Source organism: Oncorhynchus keta, chromosome 20 (genome assembly GCF_023373465.1).
Source record: "Oncorhynchus keta strain PuntledgeMale-10-30-2019 chromosome 20, Oket_V2, whole genome shotgun sequence".
Classification (NCBI taxonomy): Eukaryota; Metazoa; Chordata; class Actinopteri; order Salmoniformes; family Salmonidae; genus Oncorhynchus; species Oncorhynchus keta.
The window spans coordinates 4610857-4633773 of NC_068440.1; the positions used below are offsets into that span (position 1 = coordinate 4610857).

Below are 22917 nucleotides of genomic sequence, written 5' to 3' on the forward strand. Positions count from 1 at the left end.
GTGGAGGTCTACAATTTTTTTTTCTCAGGTCTTGGCTGATATCTTTTGATTTCCCCTTCACGATTGGACTACCGACGTAATCTGCTCGAGGGGGTACTCAACTGGCCCCTACGTTGCGACGTCCCCTGAATGCCCATCTGCTAGCCTGCCTGCCGTGGCCCGCTAGCTGTTAGCCACGGCCAGCTAGCTGTCTAGAGCATATTGGACTGTTAGCTGAATAGATTATTCGTCCAATTCCTTGGGCCACTATACCTATTTTGCCAATTAGACTTGGACCCCTCTGCTACTAGGAACACTACTAATCCATCACGACTGGTCTATCGACGTCACCGCATGCGCAGGCTAAAACAGACTTTCCTCCGTTGCGATGTCCCTCCATAAGGCCCTTCTGCTAGCTTGCTATCCCCGGCCTGCTAGCTGTCTGAATCGCTGTGTCTCCAGCCAGCCCAACCACTCACTGGACCCTATAATCACTCGGCTACGCATGCCTCTACCCTAATATCAATATGCCTTGTCCATTACTGTCCTGGTTAGTGATTATTGTCTTATTTCACTAGTGAGCCTCTAGCCCTGCTCAATATGCCTTAACCAACCATTTAGTTCCACTTCCCACATGTGGTGACATCACCTGGTTTAAATCTCTAGAGACAACATCTCTCTCATCATTGCTCAATGCCTAGGTTTACCTCCAATGTACTCACATCCTCCCATACTTTTATCTGTACAATATTCCTTGAATCTATTCTATCACGCCCAGAAACCTGCTCCTTTTACTCTCTGTTCCGAACGCACTAGACGAGCAGTTCTGATAGCCTTTAGCCATACCCTTATCCTACTCCTGTTCTTCTGGTTATGTAGAGGTTAATCCAGGCCCTGCAGTGTCTAGCCCCACTCCTACTCCCCGGGTGCTCTCATTTGTTGACTTCTGTAACCTTAAAAGCTTTGGTTTCATGCATATTAGAAGCCTCCTCCCTAAGTTTGTTTTAGTCACTGCTTTAGCACACTCTACCAACCTGGATGTTCTAGCCGTGTCTGAATCCTGGCTTTGGAAGACCACCAAAAATCCTGAAATTCCATCCCTAACTATAACATTTTCCAACAAGATAGAACTGCCAAAGGGGCAGGTGTTGCAATCTACTGCAGAGATAGCCTGCAGAGTTCTGTCTCACTATCCAGGTCTGTACCCTAAACAATTAAAAAATCCACCTTTCCAGAAACAAGTCTCTCCGCTGCTTGCTATAGACCATCCTCTGCTCCCAGCTGTGCCCTGGACACCATATGTGAATTGATTGCCCCCCATGTAATCTTCAGAGCTTGTGCTGCTAGGTGACCTAAACTTAACACCCCGGCCATCCTACAGTCTAAGCTTGATGCCCTCAATCTCACACAAATTACAAAATAAACCCACCAGGTACAACCCCAAATCCGTAAACACGGGCACCCTCATAGATATTATCCTAACCAACTTGCCCTCTAAATACACCTCTGCTGTTTTCAACCAAGATCTCAGCGCTCTGCCTCATTGCCTGCATCTGTAATGGTTCTGTGGTCAAACGACCACCCCTCATCATTGTCAAACGCTCCCTGAAACACTTCAGCGAGCAGGCCTTTCTAATCGACCTGGCCCGGGTATCCTGGAAGGATATTGACCTCATCCCGTCAGTAGAGGATGCCTGGTTATTCTTTAAAAGTGCCTTTCGGACCATCTTAAATAAGCATCCCCCCCTTCAAAAAATGTAGAACCAGGAACAGATATAGCCCTTGGTTCTCTCCAGACTTGACTGCCCTTGATCAGCACAAAAACATCCTGTGGCGTTCTGCATTAGCATCGAACAGCCCCATTGATATGCAACTTTTCAGGGAAGTTAGGAACCAATATACACAGGCAGTTAGGAAAGTTAAGGCTAGCTTTTTCAAGCAGAAATTTGCACCCTGTAGCACAAACTCCAAAAAGTTTTGGGACACTGTAAAGTCCATGGAGAATAAGAGCACCTCCTCCCAGCTGCCCACTGCACTGAGGCTAGGAAACACTGTCACCACCAATAAATCCACTATAATTGAGAATTTCAATAAGCATTTTTCTCCACCTGGCTACCTCTACCCCGATCAATATCCCTCCACCCCCCACAGCAACTCGCCCAAGCCTCACTATTTCTCCTTCACCCAAATCAAGATAGCTGATTTTCTGAAAGAGCTGCAAAATCTGGACCCCTACAAATCAGCCGGGCTAGACAATCTGGGCCCTCTCTTTCTAAAATGATCTGCCGAAATTGTTGCAACCCCTATTACTAGCCTGTTCAACCTCTCTTTCATATTGTCTGAGATTCCCAAAGATTGGAAAGCTGCCACGGTCATCCCCCTGTTCAAAGGGGGAGACACTCTAGACCCAAACTGCTACAGACCAATATCTATCCTACCCTGCCTTTCTAAGGTCTTCGAAAGCGAAGTTAACAAACAGATTACCAACCATTTCGAATCCCACCGTACCTTCTCCTCTATGCAATCTGGTTTCAGAGCTGGTGCACCTCAGCCATGCTCAAAGTACTAAAAGTACTAAAAGTACTAAATGATATCATAACCTCCATCGATAAGAGACAAGGCTTTCGACTCTGTCAATCACCACATTCTTATCGGCAGACTCAACAGCCTTGGTTTCTCAAATTATTGCCTCACCTGGTTCACCAACTACTTCTCTGATAGAGTTCAGTGTGTCAAATCGGAGGGCCTGTTGTCCGGACCGCTGGCAGTCGCTATGGGGGTGCCACAGGGTTCAATTCTCGGGCCGACTCTCTTCTCTGTATACATCAATGATGTCGCTCTTGCTGCTGGTGATTCTCTGATCCACCTCTACACAGACGACACTGTTCTGTATACCTCTGGCCCTTCTTTGGACACTGTGTTAAAACTTCTTGGTTAAAGGGGGCAGTGTTTTCAAGTCCAGATGAAATGCATGCCCAAATTCAACTGCCTGCTACTCATCCCCAGAAAATAATACATTTATTTTATTATTAAATATTATTAAATAAGATATGCATATTATGCATATTATTATTAGTATTGAATAGGAAACACTCTGAAGTTTCTAAAACGGTTTGAATCATGTCTGTGAGTAAAACAGAACTTATGTAGCAGGCGAAGGAAAAACCATTCAGATTTTTATTTGAGGTCACTCTCTTTTCAATGTGTTTTCATTGGGAATCAAGATTTCTAAGGGAACTTCTTGCAGTTCCTACCGCTTCCACTGGATGTCACCAGTCTTTAGAAATTGGTTGAGGTTTTTCCTTTGTGTAATGAAGAAGTGGTCCTGTTCAAAACGAGGGTCACTTCAAGTGTACTGTTAGATAGAGGCGCGTGATCAGAAAGGTAGCGTCAGTTTGTTTTCTTCCTGTATTGAACACAGATCATCCCGTCTTCAATTTGATCGATTATTTACTTATTTAAAAAATACCTATAGTTGTATTACAAAAGTAGTTTGAAATGTTTTGGCAAAGTTTACAGGTAACTTTTGACATATTTTGTAGTGACATTGCGCAAGTTGGAACAGGTGTTTTTCTGGATCAAACGCGCTAAATAAATGGACATTTTGGATATATGTCGACGGAACTAATTGAACAAAAGGACCCTTTGTGATGTTTATGGGACATATTGGAGTGCCAACAAAAGAAGCTTGTCTGTAACGGTTTTCTTCTGGGGAAAGAGAGGCGGACCAAAATGCAGCGGGGTTAGTTTTGTGCATCTTTAATAAAGATGAAAGTACAACAATCTACAAAACAAGAAACGTGAAAAAACCAAAACAGTCCTATCTGTTGCCACAAACACAAAGACAGGAACAATCAGCCACAAAACCCAACACAAAACAGGCTACCTAAATATGGTTCCCAATCAGAGACAATGACTAACACCTGCCTCTGATTGAGAGCCATATCAGGCCAAACATAGAAATAGACGAACCAGACACACAACATAGAATGCTGGTCAGACATCGTCAAAGGTAAGGCATGATTTATATTTTTATTTCTGTGTTTTGTGTCGCGCCTGCAGGGTTGAAATATGTTTTCTCTCTTTGTTTACGGAGGTGCTATCCTCAGATAATAGCATTGTTTGCTTTTGCCGAAATGCATTTTTGAAATTTGACATGTTGGCTGGATTCACAACACGTGTAGCTTTAATTTGGTATCTTACATATGTGATTTCATGAAAGTTAGATTTTTATAGTAATTTATTTGAATTTGGCGCTCTGCACTTTCACTGGCTTTTGGCCAGGTGGGCCCACATATCCCAGAGAGGTAACCTCCAGACGAGCTTCAATGCCGTACAACTCTCCTCCAACTGCTGTTAAATGCAAGTAAAACTAAATGCTCTTCAACAGATCGCTGCCCTCACACACCCGCCCGTCCAGCATCACTACTCTGGACGGTTCTGACTTAGAATATGTGGACAACAATAAATACCTAGGTGTCTGGTTAGACTGTAAACTCTCCTTCCAGACTCATATCAAACATCTCCAATCCTAAATTAACTTGTTATGGCTGCAATCCCGATATTGGTATAAGTGTCATCAACAACCGCTGAATAGCATAGCGCTACATACAATAAATATTACTATAAATATTTATATTCATGAAATCACAAGTGCAATATAGGAAAACACTGTTTAGCCTTTTGTTAACCCACCTGTTGTGTCAGATTTTGAAACTATGCTTTACAGCAAAAGCAATCCAAGCGTTTGTGTAAGTTTATCGATCGCTCGGTCACGGAAATCAGAAAAGCAATCAAATTAATTGTTTACCTTTGATGATCTTCAGATGTTTTCACTCACGAGACTCCCAGTTACACAACAAATGTTCATTTTGTTCCATAAAGATTATTTTTAGATCCAAAATACCTCCGTTTGTTTGTCGCGTTATGTTCAGAAATCCACAGGAAAGAGCAGTCACGACAACGCAGACGAAAATTCCAAATAGTTTCCATAATGTCCACAGAAACATGTCAAACGTTTTTTATAATCAATCCTCAGGTTGTTTTTAAAATATATAATCGATAATATATTAACCGCAAATGTCTTTCACAGTAGGAGAGAGGAAAACAATGGCTGTCCAAATTCTGTTGCGCGAGCAAAACTCAAGTGACCACTTGACGCAATGTTATCGTTCTGGCTCAGTTTTCAAAATAAAAGCCTGAAACTATGTCTGAAGACTGTAGACACCTTGAGGAAGCGATCTGAATCTGGTTCATATCCCTTTAAATCCAGCAAAGGGAGGCTATGGAACATGGAGTTTTCAAAATAGAAGCCACTTCCTGTTTTGATTTTCCTCAGGGTTTCGCCTGCAATATCAGTTCTGTTATACTCACAGACAATATTTTGACAGGTTTGGAAACTTTAGAGTGTTTTCTATCCAATTCTAATAATAATATGCATATATTAGCAACTGAGACTGAGGAGCTGGCCGTTTACAATGGGCACCTTTTCATCCAAGCTACTCAATACTGCCCCTGCAGACATAAAAAGTTAAATCTGGAATTGGCTTCCTATTTCGCAACAAAGCATCCTTCACTCATGCTGCCAAACATACCCTAGTAAAACTGACAATCCTACCGATCCTCGTCTTTGGCGATGTCATTTACAAAATAGCCTCCAACACTCTACTCAACAAATTGGATGCAGTTTATCACAGTGCCATCTGTTCTGTCACCAAAGCCCCATATACTTCCCACCACTGCGACCTGTACGCTCTCGTTGCCTGGCCCTCGCTTCATACTCGTCGCCAAACCCACTGGCTCCAGGTCATCTACAAGTATCTGCCCCACCTTATCTCAGCTCACTGGTCACCATAGCAGCACCCACCCGTAGCACGCGCTACAGATATATCTCACTGGTCACCCCCATAGGCAATTCTTCCTTTGGCCGCCTTTCCTTCCAGGAACGAACTACAAAAATCACTGAAGCTGGAGACTCATATCTCCCTCACTAGCTTTAAGCATCAGCTGTCAGAGCAGCTCACAGATCACTGTACCTGTACATAGCCCATCTGTAAATAGCCCATCCAACTACCTCATTCTCATACTGTATTTATTTTTTTATCTTGCTCCTTTGCACCCCAATATCTCTACTTGCACATTCATCTTCTGCACAACTACCATTCCAGTGTTTAATTGCTATATTGTAATTACTTCGCCACCATGGCCTTTTTATTGCCTGTATATAGACTTTTTCTACTGTATTATTGACTGTATGTTTGTTTATTCCATGTGTAACTCTGTGTTGTTGTATGTGTCGAACTGCTTTGCTTTATCTTGGCCAGGTCGCAGTAGCAAATGGGAAATTGTTCTCAACTAGTCTACCTGGTTTAATAAAGGTTAAATAAAAAAATAAATGTCAAGCAAAGAGGCATTGAGTTTGAATGCCTTGAAATAAATCCACAGGTACACCTCCAATTGACTCTTATAATGTCAATTAGTCTATCAGAAGCTTCTAAAGCCAGCGACATTTTTTCCAAGCTGTTTAAAGGCACAGGGAACTTAGTGTATGTAAACTTCTGGAAATGTGATACAGTGAATTATAAGTGAAATAATCTCTGTAAACAATTGTTGGAAAAATGACTTGTTAACAAAAATTTTTGGAGTGGTTGAAAAACGAATTTTAATGACTCCCAACCTAAGTGAATGTAAACATTCGACTTAAACTTTGTAAATATATATATATATATATATATATGACACTGAATGTACAAAACAGTAGGAACACCTTCCTAATATTGAGTTGCACTCCATTTTGTCCTCATAATAGCCTCAATTCGTCTGGGATTGGACTCGACAAGGTGTCAAAAAGGGGGTGCAACTTAACATTAGGAAGGTGTTACTAATGTTTTGTACCATCAGTGTATGACGTTTCTTTCCTAATTACACTGGACTCCAGGTCAAATGTAAAAATGTTTTAAAAAATCTGAATTCCTACTCTCAGATAACCACAGACTAAGCCACCTTTCCCAATACACTAACATTTGACTATTTCCTTTTGCATACATCCTCCTATTTTACTGTGATGTTTTATGAGGGACTTGAACCTTTCTATTTGTTCCATTTCTACTGAGATTCTTCTAAAAATAAATACGATACCTTAGAGTATTATCATATTTCCCATTAATTGATCGTGGTTTTTCAAATCTCCTAACAGTACTGTTTGTAGGTCAATCTGAGCACAGACTTATTAACAACCACTTGTGGACTTAACAACCACTTGTGGACCTGACTCCAAAAGCGAGCCACCGAAGGGTAGTACCAAAAGAGATTATCTATTAATTCTGTTTCTTCAAGTCTGCACAGGACTGACTGTTCAATGCCCCATATATTGAGCATTCTTTTTGTGGTGAGAATTTTACATAATAACATTAAATAAAAAATAATGGAATTCTGCTTCAATTGTTGTTTTGTAAATCAGTTCATAAACCCGATGCCATGGTATTGGGACATAAAAAATCTGTTCGCAAATATCTCGAATTATATGCGGTGTAGTTATCAAAACTCTCGACCTTAAGTGAAACTGATTATTTTTACTATTCATACTAGTCATTTTAAGCCATGCATGGTTTTTCATTGGTGGCAGACAAACCAATGCATTGCTTTATATTTTGAGAAATTGCCTCTTCCATTTTCGTGGCCGAGCTGCGATGAGTTCGTTATACTCCATACACCTTTGTTATATGCTTGTGTGACATACTTTTAGTGTCCTTATTTACAATGTCAATGTCTTCCCTTATACATTTTTTCCAAGAAAATGTGTATTTCCTTTATCAATACATTGGAGTTTAGCCTTATCATTTGTGAATAAAAATAATATTATTATTCTATTAAAGACACTTTTGTGAGGGTCCCCTACCAGAAATGGACATGCTAAAAATGTATGAATATACATTCAATTCACAATAACAAAATGTATTGTAACACAAATCGAATTGTAACATAAAACATGATTTCATAAACACCTTAAAAGGTTGTATGGAGTGCCTTTTGTAGTTCCAAAACACATTACAAATGCATAGGAAACAGGTAATCAAGTAATTTCACATGAGATGGAACATGTTAGAATTGCAAACAGAATGTGTTTATTTTGTGTAAGATTCCAGTGGGTAACTGGTGCTTTAGGTGGTGATATTTCCAGTAGGTAACTGGTGCTTTAGGTGGTAATATTTCCAGTAGGGTAACTGGTGCTTTAGGCGGTGATATTTCCAGTAGGGTAACTGGTGATTTAGGCAGTGATATTTCCAGTAGGGTAACTGGTGCTTTAGGTGGTAATATTTCCAGTAGGGTAACTGGTGCTTTAGGTGGTGATATTTCCAGTAGTGTAACTGGTGCTTTAGGTGGTGATATTTCCAGTAGGGTAACTGGTGCTTTAGGTGGTGATATTTCCAGTAGGTAACTGGTGCTTTAGGTGGTAATATTTCCAGTAGGGTAACTGGTGCTTTAGGCGGTGATATTTCCAGTAGGGTAACTGGTGATTTAGGCAGTGATATTTCCAGTAGGGTAACTGGTGCTTTAGGTGGTAATATTTCCAGTAGGGTAACTGGTGCTTTAGGTGGTGATATTTCCAGTAGTGTAACTGGTGCTTTAGGTGGTGATATTTCCAGTAGGGTAACTGGTGCTTTAGGTGGTGATATTTCCAGTAGGTAACTGGTGCTTTAGGTGGTAATATTTCCAGTAGGGTAACTGGTGCTTTAGGCGGTGATATTTCCAGTAGGGTAACTGGTGATTTAGGCAGTGATATTTCCAGTAGGGTAACTGGTGCTTTAGGTGGTAATATTTCCAGTAGGGTAACTGGTGCTTTAGGCGGTGATATTTCCAGTAGGTAACTGATGCTTTAGGTGGTGATATTTCCAGTAGGGTAACTGATGCTTTAGGTGGTGATATTTCCAGTAGGGTAACTGGTGCTTTAGGTGGTGATATTTCCAGTAGGGTAACTGATGCTTTAGGTGGTGATATTTCCAGTAGGGTAACTGGTGCTTTAGTTGGTGATATTTCCAGTAGGGGTAACTGATGCTTTAGGTGGTGATATTTCCAGTAGGGTAACTGGTGCATGAGGTGGTGATATTTCCAGTAGGGTAACTGATGCTTTAGGTGGTGATATTTCTGTGTTTCCTTGGCTGTTCATCCAATGACATCTTCTTGATCCCGATTACATCATTCTACCTAATAGTTTTTTTATTCACCCAAATTCTGATGAACTTGCATGCAGCCTTGTTCCCAAGGACCTCACCTGTGACCTTAAAGTAATCACAGGTTAAGGGTCTCAGGGACAACAAAACATGCTTAGATATAAGTCAAGTCTCTAAATATACTTATGTGAATCTATTTGAGGATAAAAGTATAACACAACAATGATAGTGGTGTATAAAGGCTTTTGTAGCGAAACGGCGAACAGCAGTTAGTGGGAAACTTACTTATGACGATCCCTGAAAGAAAGAGTCAATCTGCCACTAGTTTGGATACCATATAATTGTGTTGTGTGTTGGGTTGGTGAATGGCTCCACCTCATAATGGCTCATCTCTAAACCTCCAAACTTGCCAGAGATGTTACCTGAAAGATGAAAAAAGACAGGGGTAAGAAATCATTGGATGGTATTGATGCCCTGTACTATTCTTGTGTTTTCATTTGAATCTTTCAAGACATGAAGATATTGTATATGCATTTCATTCCTATAGTTACCCCCTAGTGGTAGACAGACAGAGAAAAAGTTACTTTTGAAACAGACTGACATACTATTGTCTAAACCAGGGATGGGCAACTTTGATGGGGAGGGGGCCACAAAAAAATGTAACTCATGGGGGGCCGCAGTGGTTAGTGGGTCTGCGCACCCACACACATATTCGAGTTTAAATATACATTTTGTAGAAATATTATTGATTTACAGACACATTTCTACACTAGTCTATATTAGACAACAGTGAAACATAACTAAACATATGCTTTCTTAAAAGTAAAAAAAAGGCTTAAAACTACTGAGATACTACCAAAGCGCTAAGTTTGCTGCTCATGCAATGAAATACATACATGTAATGCAAATAAATCCAACACAACGAAGGTGCATGTAGCATGTACTGTCTGAAATTAGACCCCTTCAATTTCCTCTTGTCCCTCTGGTTTTCCCTGTCCCAGATTTATGAGCTCATCCTTTCTCTCCAAAGCATGAGAGCACAAGAGGAAGGTGGATGAAGAAAACCAGAGAGAGAGGGAGTAGAAACACCACGCAAAAAGAAACAGGATGAATGTGAAAGAAGAAATGTTAAGAGAATAACGCCGGCTGGCCAAAGAGGTCAAATAGATAGCTTCTCTCTTTTTGTTTGCCTGTTTGCTCGAGTGTATCCACTCACCATTTCGGCTTTAGCTGGTGTAGAATTTGTGTTCCTTGTGTAAACACACACTCACACACATGACTGTGTGCACATACATGCACACAAATGGATGCACATACTGTACATACATACACAAGAGCGTGCACACACACACACATGCAAACATGCACAGTAGCACAGTAGCACACACAGACACACACACTCTCGATTAGTTATTGATCTATTACCCCACTGAGAAAAAGGACAATTATTCCATCGGTAAAGGAAATAAAGCACAATAAGCCCTATCCTGCTCCATCTTCACTGTCTTCCTTTTTTCCCAGGGCTATAGCCTAGACAGTAACATGAAAAAGGTGCCCGTTCTACTCCTCCAGTTTTCTCTCTCTTTTTTTGTCTCTCTCTCCTTCTCCTATCCCTCTCACAGGCTCTGTCCCTGGCTCTGTGAATGGCTGTCTCCATTTGCCAAGTCGGATCTCTAATTCTCCGGGCGATTAGAGTCCAAGCAGCCATTGTGTGAGACAGGTACACACAGACAATCGCATTGATGCCATTGCTGCTGTACTTACAGCCATACTTCCACAACCCCCTACCACAAACACCAGCCAGCGCCGCCATCTCTGACCTCCTCCCCTCATAAATCTGTGTCACCTATATACATCGCACACACACAAACACACACAAAACACATATGCAAGCTTACAGTCCATCTTTCTCTCTTGCCTGCTGACATTCTCACCGCTCTGTCCCCGCCTCCCCTGCTCTGTCTCTCACCCCCTTTCCCCTCATCTCCATCTATTCCCTTTTCCTCCCTCTCACTTTCTCTCTCTCTTTCTCACTCATACTCTCACCCTTGTGTTGTTTTCAGGCGTGACGACTTGTCTCGCCCATCTTGCAGTCTGTGTGCGCGCATTTGTGTCTTTATGTCTGTGTGTCTATCTGTACGTATGTGCGTGCGCACACTTGCATGTGTGGTGTGTGTGCTCGTACACTGCTGTGCTCGTGCATCTGGGAAAGAGAGTAAATGTGTGTGAGAGCTGGAGGCAGGGAGGGAGTGGGGGAAGGTGGCAGTGGCAGGAGCAGACAGAGACTGAGGCTGTGGTATTCACACAGCATGAGGATCAAAGCCACATCAACCCAAAGGTGATTAACCTCACATTCTGTTCGACCGCCAACCTCCTCACTATTATACACTGGGCATCTAAACAACATACATCTATCATCATCTCTACATCTACACAACACTCAGTACCTCTGAAGCAAATATGTCCCTAAGAATCTTCCTCTTATAAATATCTCTTAATATAAATATTTTACAGTTAGAATCCCAATTATAAATGTGCATATAACTACCATGTCTTCTTTGATCATTTCTACTTGTCATGGACACGTTTATCTTAAATGCACACATGAACAGATTCACTGTTATTTTCATGTTACTTGATTCACTTATACTACGCCACAGTTGTGTAGCACTTTTAAACCAACACAAGTTGTATATATGAATATAACACAATCAATATAAAGTCATGAGACAATTGGTTATATCAAGAAGGAAACATCAATGGTTGACGGCAGAAAGGAATGTCACAAAGTCAAAAATAATAAAGTGCCCCCACAAACCTACGAATGGCACAAAATTCCAAAATAGCAGACAATAGTTGTCACTAGTGCCATGCTGGGTATATTTATCCTGTTAGAGGAGAGGTCAAGCAAGTATTTATTTGAGTGCTTAAACAAGAAACAGTGGCAGGCACAGATGAATGATATATGTTCTTTTCCCCTCCTTACTCGAGCACTGTAACGCAATGCGGATAGTGACTGTCTGAGCCACTAGCCAGACACACTGGGGGGGGGACTTAGGGGGAGTGGAGGGGGGTTGTACGGCAAGGAGGAGGAGAGGGGGAAGGCAGTATGGTGGGGGAGCTCAAACACAAGCTCCCATGCTTTCGGACATATTGGTACTAATAGCTGTACTTCCTGCAACCACACAGAACAGCAGACTCTCGGGAAGATGGCGAATTTATGAGATCACAGTAGAAACCTGTCACCTGTCCATTTAATTCAAAGGCTATATAATCCAGGGTGTTTGCCCATTTTTTTATTTAACTTTTATTTAGTCAGGGGAAACTCACTGAGCAATACAACAATACAACAATACAACAGTACAAAAATGATCCTTCAAACAAAACAAAAAGAAAACTACATTACAACTTTCAACATTACAACCAAAACAATCTCTTAATTCAATCAAAACAACTAACTTTCATTCAACAAATCTAACACTATAATGTTAAACTGCCCTGGCAGCACCAGGGAGTCAAGATGCAAGGAGTTCTGCAGGCTAGTCCAAGAAAGGGGGGCATTAAAACTGAAGCAGATCTACCTAGATTGGTTCAGACTGGTGGAACCCCAAAAGTTAACCATCCCTGGGAATGGATTTGGTGTTTTAATAGATTAGATCTTTATCAATCCAAACGCACAGATATTTAAAACCTCTTAGGGCTAGGTGGCAGTGTTCGTAAGTTCGGATGAATGACGTGTCCAAAGTAAACTGCCTGTTACTCAGACCCAGATGCTAGGATATGCATATAATTAGTAGCATTGGATAGAAAACAAGTTTCTAAAACTGTTAAAGTAATGTATGTGAGTATAACAGAACTGATATGGCAGGTGAAAACCCGAGGAAAATCCATCCGTATAATATTTTTTGGAGGTCACAGGCCATTTCAATGCTTGTCTATGGGATATACAAATGCATAGCTCCCAGATTGCAGTTCCTATGGCTTCCACTAGATGTCAACAGTCTTTAGAAAGGGTTTCAGGCTTGTTTTTTGAAAAATGAATGAGTAGATGTAGTTTTTCCAAGGTGTCTCTCATTGGAAAAGTAGAAAAGTAGTTGTCTGCCTTTTTTTCTTCCCATCTACTAATAGCTGGCCTATAGATGGTACTCAGGTTAAACACTATTATTGCACACAGAGTGAGTCCATGCAACATATTATGTGACTTGTTAAGCACATTTTTACTCAATTAACATATTTAGGCTTACAATAAGAAAGGGGTTGAACACTCAATACTTTTTTTTTTAAAACATCATTCCAATTTGATATTATGGGGTATTGTGTGTAAGCCACTGACAAAAACATCTCAAATGAATCCATTTTAAATTCAGGCTGTAACACAACAAAATGTGGAAAAAGTCAAGGGGGTGTGAATACTTTCTGAAGGCACTGTGTTTAGTCCATCTGAGAATTTTCTTTGCGTGAATTAGAGAACATATATTTAGTTTTGCTCGCATTACTGTAAATACAAGTTTTAAATCAACAAGGGCTGGGAGTTGGTCACGGATTCTAATACCTTGGCTAGGCAAGATAACTTGGAAATTGGGCGACAGTTATCTAAGTCGGAAGGATCTCCACCCTTCTGTATGGGGAGGACACGTGCCATTTTCCAGAATTTAGGGATAACACCAGTAGCAATTGTCAAATAAAGAATATAGGTTAATGATTCAACAATGAGTCGGGGAGAATTGTAGTAAGCCCATGGGGATTTTTTTCCCATCGATCTTTAGCAAGGTACTAAATATATCAGACATAAAATACTTGAAATGAAAAAAACAAGATTGTCTGTACAGTCTGTTTCAAGTTAAATTAACTCCCTATAGAGAAATTAGAGGAATTCTCATAAACTATTCTTTCAAAAAGGTGGCCAGGTGGCCAAAAAGGAGACAAAATGGTTAAAAGCACCACAAATGTCCATTTGGTCGATATTACTGGACCAGAGGCTGTCATAATCTGTAATGGAAATGGGGGAGTGCAACAATGAAAAGGGCAATACACTGTGTAATCTGTGACCATGAACAAACCATGATAATGGTGTTTAGGTTATGGTATTGTATGTGTACCTCTAGTTAAAAGAGTGCAGTTGAGCAATGAAAATAATTTATAAAAGCTCTATACGTCCACATGCTGCACCAAATACTTATCAATGATGAAATTCAAATAACATTTTCAAAGTCTAATGTGCCTTAATTGGCCTTATGCCCCTTATTCAATCACACACATAGATTGCGTCCCTATGGGCACTGTTCAAACGTACAGCACTATTTAGGGAATACATCAAATCTAAATCAAATCAGATTTTATTGGTCACACGTGTTTGGCAGATTGTTATTGTGGGTGTAACGAAATGCTTGTGTTTCTAGCTCCAACAGTGCAGTGAAATATAACAAGTCATATCTAACAATTTCACAACAGTATACACAATACACACACATCTAAGTAAAGGAACGGAATTAAGAATATATACATATGAGATTATCAATGTCACAGTGGCATAGACTAAGATACAGTAGAATATAATACAATACAGTATATACAGTGGGGAGAACAAGTATTTGATACACTGCCAATTTCGCAGGTTTTCTTACAAAGCATGTAGAGGTCTGTCATTTTTTATCATAGGTACACTTCAACTGTGAGAGACGGAATCTAAAACAAAAATCCAGAAAATCACATTGTATGATTTTTAAGTAATTAATTAGCATTTTATTTTTGATTCCGTCTCTCACAGTTGAAGTGTACCTATGATAAAAATTACAGACCTCTACATGCTTTGTAAGTAGGAAAACCTGCAAAATCGGCAGTGTATCAAATACTTGTTCTCCCCACTGTACATGTGAGATGAGTAATGCAAAATATGTAAAAGTTATTAAAGTGACTACTGTTCCATTATTGAAGTGGCCAGTGATTTCAAGTCTATGTATACAGGCATCAGCCTCTAATGTGCAGGGTTGAGTAACCGGGTGGAAGCTGGCTAGTGATGGCTATTTAGCATTCTGATGGCTTGAGATAGAAGCTGTTTTTCAGTCTCTTGGTCCCAGCTTTGATGCAACTGTACTGACCTCGCCTTCTGGCAGGTTGAACAGGCAGTGGCCCGGATGGTTGTTGTCCTTGATGATCTTTTTGACCTTCCTGTGACATCAGGTGCTGTAGGTGTCCAGGAGTGCAGGCACTTTGCCCCCGGTGATGCATTGTGCAGACCTCACTGCCCTCTGGAGAGCCCTGCAGTTGGCGGCGGTCTAGTTGCCGTACCAGGCAGTGATACAGCCCGATAGGATGCTCTCAATTGTGCATCTGTAAAAGTTTGTGAGGGTTTTAGGTGCCAAGCCAAATTTCTTCAGAGGCGCTGCTGAGCCTTCTTCATCACACTGTCTGTGTGGTTGGACCATTTCAGTTTGTCCATGATGTGTACGCCGAGGAACTTGAAGCTTTCCACCTTCTCCACTGTGGTCCTGTCGATGTGGATAAGGGGGTGCTCCCTCTGCTGTTTCCTGAAGTCCACAATCAGCTACTTTGTTTTGTTGACGTTGGGTGAGAGGTTATTTTCCTGGCACCACTCTCCCAGAGCCCTCACCTCCTCCCTGTAGGCTGTCTCGTCATTGTTGGTAATCAAGCCTACTACTGTTGTCTCGTCTGCAAACTTGATGATTGAGTTGGATGTGTGTATGGCCACACAGTCATGGGTGAACAGGGCGTACAGGAGGGGGCTGAGCACGCACCCTTGTGGGGCCCCTGTGTTGAGGATCAGCGAAGTGGAGGTGTTGTTTCCTACCTTCACCACCTGGGGGCTGCCATTTGGACACAGCCCTATTTCACATTTCTTACTCAGTGGTTTTACACATTATTATACATTATTCATTATAAATTGACAGAGCAATACATAGTACATGTATTTTACGGGGCAGTTTCCTGGACACAGTTTCAACCAAGACCTGGACTAAAAAGCAAGATTAATGGAGCATCTTAGCGTAGAGCTGACACTTTCTAAATGGCCCACTCTGTCTAAATGTCCAGAACTGTTGTGGGGTCTTTAGTCGACTCTTCATACTTACCACAGGGGAGTCGAGAGAAGGGGTCCATTTGATGATGTATTGGTGACACCGCAGGGAAAGCTAGAAGGTTGTACAGTTATCTCCAGGCTGTTTATTATGCGAAACAATACAACCAACTACCTCACACTGCAGAGCCCTCTTAGAGCAGGGTCACTGCTGGAGTTTCCTTTCAGTATTTTTACTCTAAATACAGTATGTTTTTCACCCGATTGATGATACAATTCAATATTGGTTCGAAAGTCATCCTGAATTTAAAAAATAAAATAAAAATTCTAGAAAGGTTTGTTAATATATCCTAATATAATCCTAAATATATCCTAACATTGTACAGGGTATCATGATGAAATGTACAGATTCCAAAGTGATAAAAAAAATGTGTGAGGGTTGAGAAATGCATCCACCCAATGCATTTCTGTGGTATTGTCTCCCTCTTGTGGTATGTGATTGAACCTTCAAGACATCCCCTCCCCCTTCAACTGATGGCAAGACCTTGGTTATGTCCCAAATGGCACTTTATTCCCTTTATAGTGCACTACTTTTGACCAGATCTGGCACTATAAGGGAATAGGGTGCCATTTGGTACGCATTCCTTCACTGTCTCACAGCACAAAGCCAGGCACTCTACCTGCAGTCTGTCTGACGTACTTAAACAATAAAGTGGTGCATCCAAAATCTTCACCCCCTTGAATACTGAGAATACTTCATTATTCTGAAGCAGTCTAGAAATGCTGGGTTCAGTCGCATCTTTTTTCTCTCACTTTCTCTTTATTCTCCCACAAAAAGAACATCAGAATGTAAGTATTGTCTCTGTGGATTGAAAATCATCACTTTACTCAGATCAAAAGGTCTGTAGGATCTCTCTTCACTAGAATATCAGCTGATGGCAATAAGATTGTGACACAAGAATGATCAAGACATAGAGTGTAGTGATTTGGAAATTATGATGCTAGATATATTCTTTTAGCACACTCTTTCAATCACCACAACATGAGTTATTGTATCAGTAGACATTCTGTCTTAATAATCATATGGGAGTGCCTAAAACAGGGAGTACATAATATGCACTACTAATATGCACTAATATGTTATACTCCCTTCTCTCAATCTAATCAATGAAGCAGCACTTGCCCTGATGGTAGATCCAGGTTTTATTTTTATTTGTAAAATGCAGATCTACAGCTCAACATTAGGTCAGTCTATCTCATAGCACAGGGAGCTGATTTTGATAGGCACAGACTGCAGAGTGAGGTACAGATCTACAGCTCAACATTAGGTCAGTCTATCTCACAGCACAGGGAGCTGATTTTGATAGGCGCATACAGACTTCAGAGTGAGGTACAGATCTACAGTTCAACATTAGGTCAGTCTATCTCACTGCACAGCACAGGGAGTTGATTTAGATAGGCGTGTACAGACTGCAGAGTGAGGTACACATCTACAGCTCAACATTAGGTCAGTCTATCACAAAGCACAGGGAGCTGATTTTGATAGGCGAGTACAGACTGCAGAGTGAGGTACATATCTACAGCTCAACATTAGGTCAGTCTATCTCACAGCACAGGGAGCTGATTTTGATAGGCGAGTACAGACTGCAGAGTGAGGTACAGATCTACAGCTCAACATTAGGTCAGTCTATCTCACTGCACAGCACAGGGAGCTGATTTTGATAGGCGCGTACAGACTGCAGAGTGAGGTACAGATCTACAGCTCAACATTAGGTCAGTCTATCTCACTGCACAGCACAGGGAGCTGATTTTGATAGGCGCGTACAGACTGCAGAGTGAGGTACAGATCTACAGCTCAACATTAGGTCAGTCTATCTCACAGCACAGGGAGCTGATTTTGATAGGCGCGTACAGACTGCAGAGTGAGGTACAGATCTACAGCTCAACATTAGGTCAGTCTATCTCACTGCACAGCACAGGGAGCTGATTTTGATAGGCGCGTACAGACTGCAGAGTGAGGTACAGATCTACAGCTCAACATTAGGTCAGTCTATCTCACAGCACAGGGAGCTGATTTTGATAGGCGCGTACAGACTGCAGAGTGAGGTACAGATCTACAGCTCAACATTAGGTCAGTCTATCTCACAGCACAGGGAGCTGATTTTGATAGGCGAGTACAGACTGCAGAGTGAGGTACAGATCTACAGCTCAACATTAGGTCAGTCTATCTCACTGCACAGCACAGGGAGCTGATTTTCATAGGCGCGTACAGACTGCAGAGTGAGGTACAGATGGACAGCTCAACATTAGGTCAGTCTATCTCACTGCACAGCACAGGGAGCTGATTTTCATAGGCGCGTACACACTGCAGAGTGAGGTACAGATCTACAGCTCAACATTAGGTCAGTCTATCTCATTGCACAGCACAGGGAGCTGATTTTGATAGGTGCAAACAGACTGGAGAGTGAGATACATATCGACAGCTCAACATTAGGTCAGTCTATCTCACAGCACAGGGAGCTGATTTTGATAGGCGCGTACAGACTGCAGAGTGAGGTACAGATGGACAGCTCAACATTAGGTCAGTCTATCTCACTGCACAGCACAGGGAGCTGATTTTCATAGGCGCGTACACACTGCAGCGTGAGGTACAGATCTACAGCTCAACATTAGGTCAGTCTATCTCATTGCACAACACAGGGAGCTGATTTTGATAGGTGCGTACAAACTGCAGAGTGAGGTACAGATCTACAGCTCATCATTCGGTCAGTCTATCTCACAGCACAGGGAGCTGATTTTGATAGGCGCGTAAAGAATGCAAAGTGAGGTACAGATCTACAGTTCAACATTAGGTCAGTCTATCTCACACCACAGGGAGCTGATTTTGATAGGCGCGTACAGACTGCAGAGTGAGGTACAGATCTACAGCTCAACATTAGGTCAGTCTATCTCACTGCACAGCACAGGGAGCTGATTTTGATAGGGGAGTACAGACTGCAGAGTGAGGTACAGATCTACAGCTCAACATTAGGTCAGTCCATCTCACTGCACAGCACAGGGAGCTGATTTTGATAGGCGCGTACTGACTGCAGAGTGAGGTACAGATCTACAGCTCAACATTAGGTCAGTCTATCTCACAGCACAGGGAGCTGATTTTGATAGGCGCGTACAGACTGCAGAGTGAGGTACAGATCTACAGCTCAACATTAGGTCAGTCTATCTCATAGCACACGGAGCAGATTTTGATAGGCGCGCACAGACTGCAGAGTGAGGTACAGATCTACAGCTCAACATTAGGTCAGTCTATCTCATAGCACACGGAGCAGATTTTGATAGGCGCGCACAGACTGCAGAGTGAGGTACAGATCTACAGCTCAACATTAGGTCAGTCTATCTCACTGCACAGCACAGGGAGCTGATTTTGATAGGCGCGTACAGACTGCAGAGTGAGGTACAGATCTACAGCTCAACATTAGGTCAGTCTATCTCACTGCACAGCACAGGGAGCTGATGTTGATAGGCGAGTACAGACTGCAGAGTGAGGTACAGATCTACAGCTCAACATTAGGTCAGTCTATCTCACAGCACAGGGAGCTGATTTTGATAGGCGCGTACAGACTGGAGAGTGAGGTACAGATCTACAGCTCAACATTAGGTCAGTCTATCTCACAGCACAGGGAGCTGACTTTGATAGGCGCAAACAGACTGGAGAGTGAGATACATATCGACAGCTCAACATTAGGTCAGTCTATCTCACAGCACAGGGAGCTGATTTTCATAGGCGCGTACAGACTGCAGAGTGAGGTACAGATCTACAGCTCAACATTAGGTCAGTCTATCTCACTGCACAGCACAGGGAGCTGATTTTCATAGGCGCAAACAGACTGGAGAGTGAGATACATATCGACAGCTCAACATTAGGTCAGTCTATCTCACAGCACAGGGAGCTGATTTTCATAGGCGCGTACACACTGCAGAGTGAGGTACAGATCTACAGCTCATCATTAGGTCAGTCTATCTCACAGCACAGGGAGCTGATTTTGATAGGTGCATACAGACTGCATAGTGAGGTACAGATCTACAGCTCAACATTAGGTCAGTCTATTTCACAGCACACAGAGCTGATTTTGATAGGTGCATACAGACAGCAGAGTGAGGTACAGATCTACAGCTCAACATGAGGTCAGTCTACCTCACAGCACAGGTAGCTGATTTTGATAGGCGAATACAGACTGCAGAGTGGGGTACAGAACTACAGCTCAACATTAGGTCAGTCTATCTCAGAGCACAGGGAGCTGACTTTGATAGGCGCGTAAAGAATGCAAAGTGAGGTACAGATCTACAGTTCAACATTAGGTCATTCTATCTCACTGCACAGCACAGGGAGCTGATTTTGATAGGCTGCAGAGTGAGGTACATATCTATAGCTCAACATTAGGTCAGTCTATCTCACTGCACAGGGAGCTGATTTTGATAGGCGCGTACAGACTGCAGAGTAAGGTACAGATCTACAGCTCAACATTAGGTCAGTCTATCTCACAGCACAGGGAGCTGATTTTGATAGGCGCATACAGACTGCAGAGTGAGGTACAGATGTACAGCTCAACATTAGGTCAGTCTATCTCACAGCACAGGGAGCTGATTTTGATAGGCGAGTACAGACTGGAGAGTGAGGTACAGATCTACAGCTCAACATTAGGTCATTCTATCTCCACTGCACAGCACAGGGAGCTGATTTTGATAGGCGCGTACAGACTGCAGAGTGAGGTACAGATCTACAGCTCAACATTATGTCAGTCTATCTCACTGCACAGCACAGGGAGCTGATTTTGATAGGGGAGTACAGACTGCAGAGTGAGGTACAGATCTAGAGCTCAACATTAGGTCAGTCTATCTCACTGCACAGCACAGGGAGCTGATTTTGATAGGTGCGTACAAACTGCAGAGTGAGGTACAGATCTACAGCTCATCATTCGGTCAGTCTATCTCACAGCACAGGGAGCTGATTTTGATAGGCGCGTACAGACTGCAGAGTGAGGTACAGATCTACAGCTCAACATTAGGTCAGTCTATCTCACAGCACAGGGAGCTGATTTTGATAGGCGCGTACAGACTGCAGAGTGAGGTACAGATCTACAGCTCAACATTAGGTCAGTCTATCTCACAGCACAGGGAGCTGATTTTGATAGGCGCGTACAGACTGCAGAGTGAGGTACAGATGGACAGCTCAACATTAGGTCAGTCTATCTCACTGCACAGCACAGGGAGCTGATTTTCATAGGCGCGTACACACTGCAGCGTGAGGTACAGATCTACAGCTCAACATTAGGTCAGTGTATCTCACTGCACAGCACAGGGAGCTGATTTTCATAGGCGTGTACAGACTGCAGAGTGAGGTACAGATCTACAGCTCAACATTAGGTCAGTCTATCTCACAGCACAGGGAGCTGACTTTGATAGGCGCAAACAGACTGGAGAGTGAGATACATATCGACAGCTCAACATTAGGTCAGTCTATCTCACAGCACAGGGAGCTGATTTTCATAGGCGCGTACAGACTGCAGAGTGAGGTACAGATCTACAGCTCAACATTAGGTCAGTCTATCTCACTGCACAGCACAGGGAGCTGATTTTCATAGGCGCAAACAGACTGGAGAGTGAGGTACATATCTACAGCTCAACATTAGGTCAGTCTATCTCACAGCACATGGAGCTGATTTTGATAGGCGCGTACAGACTGCAGAGTGAGGTACAGATCTACAGCTCATCATTCGGTCAGTCTATCTCACAGCACAGGGAGCTGATTTTGATAGGTGCATACAGACTGCAGAGTGAGGTACAGATCTACAGCTCAACATTAGGTCAGTCTATCTCACAGCACAGGGAGCTGACTTTGATAGGCGCATACAGACTGCAGAGTGAGATACATATCGACAGCTCAACATCAGGTCAGTCTATCTCACAGCACAGGGAGCTGATTTTGACAGGCGTGAACAGACTGCAGAGTGAGGTACAGATCTACAGTTCAACATTAGGTAAGTCTATCTCACTGCACAGCACAGGGAGCTGATTTTGATAGGCGAGTACAGACTGCAGAGTGAGGTACAGATCTACAGCTCAACATTAGGTCAGTCTATCTCAGAGCACAGGGAGCTGACTTTGATAGGCGCGTAAAGAATGCAAAGTGAGGTACAGATGTACAGCTCAACATTAGGTCAGTCTATCTCACAGCACAGGGAGCTGATTTTGATAGGCGCATACAGACTGCAGAGTGAGGTACAGATGTACAGCTCAACATTAGGTCAGTCTATCTCACAGCACAGGGAGCTGATTTTGATAGGCGCGTACAGACTGCAGAGTGAGGTACAGATCTACAGCTCAACATTAGGTCAGTCTATCTCACAGCACAGGGAGCTGATTTTGATAGGCGCATACAGACTGCAGAGTGAGGTACAGATGTACAGCTCAACATTAGGTCAGTCTATCTCACAGCACAGGGAGCTGATTTTGATAGGCGAGTACAGACTGGAGAGTGAGGTACAGATCTACAGCTCAACATTAGGTCATTCTATCTCCACTGCACAGCACAGGGAGCTGATTTTGATAGGCGCGTACAGACTGCAGAGTGAGGTACAGATCTACAGCTCAACATTATGTCAGTCTATCTCACTGCACAGCACAGGGAGCTGATTTTGATAGGGGAGTACAGACTGCAGAGTGAGGTACAGATCTAGA

General features: G+C 42.5%; 1 long non-coding RNA gene across 1 annotated transcript in view; it reads right to left on the reverse strand.

Annotated features, from left to right (window-relative positions):
* The window catches only part of LOC118399027 (uncharacterized), a 64119-nt gene that overhangs the window by 8941 nt on the left and 32261 nt on the right, over positions 1–22917 (reverse strand). The window contains exon 4 of the long non-coding RNA XR_004828742.2: positions 9435–9571. This is a non-coding gene — a long non-coding RNA (uncharacterized LOC118399027). The remainder of the gene's footprint in view (positions 1–9434; positions 9572–22917) is intronic.